General features: G+C 48.4%; 1 pseudogene; it reads right to left on the reverse strand.

Annotated features, from left to right (window-relative positions):
• Positions 1–1,898: 1,898 nt before the first annotated feature.
• On the reverse strand, positions 1,899–2,756 carry LOC109769203 (10-deacetylbaccatin III 10-O-acetyltransferase-like; annotated as a pseudogene).
• Positions 2,757–4,327: the final 1,571 nt, after the last annotated feature.

Here is a 4,327-nt window from a genome sequence, read left to right on the forward strand (position 1 = left end):
TTTTGCAATCTTTACTTTCCAATCTATAAAACAAAAATACCAAAAAAAGTTATCTTATTATCTTTATCATATCTCACTTTTGCAAGTGGCCGTGAAGGGATTGACAACCCCTTTATCGCGTTGGTTGCAAGGTTCTTGATTGTTTGTGTAGGTACTAGGCGACTTGCGTGTAATCTCCTACTGGATTGATACCTTGGTTCTCAAAAACTGAGGGAAATACTTACGCTACTTTGCTGCATCACCCTTTCCTCTTCAAGGGAAAACCAACGCATGCTCAAGAGGTAGCAAGAAGGATTTTTGGCGCCGTTGCCGGGGAGATCTACGCTCAAGTCAAGACATACCAAGTACCCATCAAGAACTCTTATCCCTCGCATTACATTATTTGCTATTTGCCTCCCGTATTCCTCTCCCCCACTTCACCTTTGCCTTTTCTTCGCCTTCTTCCCATATATCTTTTTGTTTGTGTTTCCATGCGCCTTATTGCATCTTTGCTTGATAAAAAACTATTTATATGGATCCACTTAAAGTGTTCTACTTGGATCATCTTCGATCTATATGTGCTCGTGCTGAAACCCCAACTAGTTTAGTTGAGGGAAAATATTTAGATGATCATGCTCATTTTGTGCATCATCGTTTGTCTGAAAAGGGGAAGCTCTTATGGTATCAAATAAATAGTTTGCTATGCTATGCTTGGAATATTTGCAAAATTTATAATTTTACTTGTTGCTCTAAGAACCCTAAAAAACACCTTTCCTACCTATGTGAGTTTAATGATAATGAAATCTTATCTTCTTATGGAAAGGGTGTTTATAGTTACTCTGATATCAAACAAATTGAAGAATTTGTCGTTTTTAAGGGTGCTCATGAAGTTGCTTCTTTGATTGAAAAGTATGATATTACTCTCTACAAATCTGAAAATTCCGACATACTTAAATATTGCTATGATAACTATGCTCATAATTCCTATGTTAAGGAATTTATTGAAAGAATGACCGTTGCTTTGGAAGAAAATAATGATATGCACGAAACTATAGATAATTATGATGCTTGCTATTCTTATGGCCACGATGCCAATATTTATGTAGATGAATTTGCTATAGTTCCCTATGTTAAACATGAGATTATTGCTATTGCACCCATACTTGATAGTTCCTTGAATCAAAAGCAAGATTGCAATGATGTTATTATAAATTCTCTTGATGTCAATTGTGCTAATAATATGCAAAATCCTAAGCTTGGGGATGCTAGTCTTGCTATGTCTACTACTTGTTGCAATGATCATGATTGGGGTGATTCTTCTTATGATATTGATAATTTATTTAAGCCCCATGATGAATATGAGATTGATATTAGTGTTTGCAATAGTATTGAAAGTGGGTTTGGAAGAGTGTCAACTTTAGATCCCACATATTTGGAGAATGTTCAATCTTATGAAATTTTCGATAAAAGTGGGTTTGGAGAGGTCATGACTTTAGTTAATGATAATCCCACTATTTGGGAAGAGTGTCAACTTCGCATGCGTGTGGATCGTGTTGAGAATATGTTATGTGATACCTATTTTGTTGAATTTGCCTATGATCCTATTACTTGCGCTGGCGCTAGCTTTAGTCCCTGTTGTTACAAATACCCGAAATACAGTCACCAAACTTGCTCTAGGGGGTCATCTACGGTCCATTATACGGTTTTGTGTACGTATGTGCTGATCTGGCCGGAGTCAACCGCCGGCAAGTGTGCTTTGACTGCCACATCTACCAGCTTGCTCGAATACGCATGCACGCAGGTTTTTTTCGCAAAGTTGCCAGAACAAATCAGCCTCGATCGGCTCCTTCCTCTCTGGTCCGGCCGCTCAGCAGCGTAGCTCCCGATCGAGTCGAGACCAGGCCTAGTGTAAGTGCACCTCAACTACTTGAGTCCACATGCAGGAATCCTTCTTCTACGGTCAGACCCGCCGCAGCAACAGGTCGACATCGGACCGCGTCGGCGGCGAGCTGCGCCCTAAGCGCATCCATGCACGCGTCGCTGGTGTGGAAGCTCTCCCTAGCCAGCCGCTTGTGCCCATATCCGTCGCTCGCCGCCCCGTACGGGCCAAGCCACGAGACTTCGTCGTCAGTCGATAGGATGGCGTCGAACGGCGTCACCACCCGTGACGGGTTCCTGGGACCTAGAAGCTCCGGTCGGTCCCTCCCACACCGGCTCCGCCATGGCCTTTGGCTCCAACCCCCGCGCCACAAGGAGCTTGGTGGACCCAGCGCCATCGCAGAGTGCGTGCACCACCCGCATACTCAGGGTGACGCCGCCGCACGTGAACCGCGTGACCTGGAGCGCAAGCGCTGCCGGTGTGCCGTCGCTGTCGCCCGGCGCGAGGTGGTCAAGCAGCGGCGAGTCCGGCCTGTCCGCGTCGATGTCGGAAACCGACAGTTCCTTCGCAGCGAGGAAGAGGGCCACAGCGTCCTTGTCTGTCCCGAATAGCACGACGGGGCCGTCGTCATGGAGGAGGGGCTGGCAAGCCACGAGAAGAGGCCTAGCGCATCGACGAACGCTGCCTGGAGAACGTCAAGCGGGTCGAGGGAGACCGGGTCGGCAGGGAAGAAGCGAACAATGCGGAAGGAGATGTCGAGCACGTCACGGTCAGCGTCGAGGCCGGAGAGCTGCAGGGACGACGCCCGAGGTTGCGGCGCTGGGAGGAGCCTGAAGCTGTCCAGGACTAGCAGGTGCAACTGCGGTAGTGGCGGGGGCGGAGGCGCCGGCGGCTCCATGCGAAGAGTTGTGCGTGCGGGCGGCACCCGGCCGGAAGGGGAGCCCGCGCTATTACGGCGGCCTGTGGCACTACAAAAAAAATACACTTCCGAGATGATACGTGCTTGTCACAGTAGGTCGCGATTTTTGTCATGCATGCACATCCATGACAAATTTATGACAGAATCAAGATAGTCATACCTGTGCTGTCGTAGAAGTGTTCCATGACATTACCAAAATTATCATCACGGAAGTATCCACTTCCATGACGATAAATCGCGCGTCATAGAAGTGCTTTCATCAAGGGTGACCGACACGTGGCATCCACCATAACGGAATGCCGTTAAGCTATCGGGTCCGGTTTTGGATCCGATAACCCATTAACAGCCCCGACCAATGGGGATTTTCCACGTGTAAAATCATCATTGGCTGGAGGAAACACGTGTCGGCTCACCGTTGGGACAGATGTCATCCACTCATTGGACCCAAAGCGCCTATGATACGTCGACACGTGGCACGGCCCAACAGAGGCCCATTCATGTGAAAGGCCGGCCCGTTTGACTTGGTCAAAAGGTGGTGGGCTGGTCCACGGCAAGCCTGTTAATAGCCTGTTCGCATATAGCCCATTTACAGCCCGTTAACCCAGGGCCCGTTTACGGCCTATCCGAATTAGGCCCAGTAGCGTCATCTGGGCCGTCCAATATAATTCTAGCCCGTTTTAACTTCCGGCCCATGTATGGCCCATGATGTATTTTGGCCCATCTGAGGCCCTTAGTAACCCTCGGCCCGTTAACGGCCCATGGTAAAACTGGCCCGTGATGAACAGTGTATCACTTTATACTCATTAACGGCCCATTATACCGTTGGGCCATTTCCAGCCCATGTTATATTTCGGCCTTCTCAGGGCCCATTTATTCTTGGGCTCATTTCCAGCATTCGTTTACTTACGGCCCGTTACAGGCCTTTTCTGCTTGTGGGCCAAATTCAGCCCGTGGATACAGTCGGCCTGTTTGTGGCCCGTTAATCTGTTGGGCCATTTTCATAGCATCATCAAATACGGCCGTTTAACGACCCATTATGGTCATCCCATAAAACGTACGATTTCCACTGTAGCCCATTTACGGCCCCTTATACGGCCCGTACAAGGCCCATAGATGAGACGGCCCGTAGAAGGCCCATTGACCCGACGGCCCATAGAAGGCCCATTGACCTGACGGCCCATAGAAGGCCCATGGATCCGCTGGCCCATGGAAGGCCCACGGATCCAACAGCCCATAGAAGGCCCACGGATCCGACAGCCCATAGAAGGCCCACGAATCTGACAGCCACAGAAGGCCAAGGATCGTCCGTCCCGTAGATGGCCCATGGAATGTACGGCCTGTGGAGGGCCATGGTCACTACAACGTTTGGGCGAGTTGGCCCCCGTTTGAACGATATAGCATATTCAAACAATTATCCTACTCTATACTATCACCTCTAAAAAACATACAGTATACAATATAAAGAGACTAAGGCATAGAAACGTAGAGTAATCCTACACTATACAATAAAGAAATTACAGCCGATTATACCCATTGGGCATTATGGTTCG

This window comes from Aegilops tauschii, chromosome 3, assembly GCF_002575655.3.
Source record: "Aegilops tauschii subsp. strangulata cultivar AL8/78 chromosome 3, Aet v6.0, whole genome shotgun sequence".
Taxonomy (NCBI): domain Eukaryota; kingdom Viridiplantae; phylum Streptophyta; class Magnoliopsida; order Poales; family Poaceae; genus Aegilops; species Aegilops tauschii.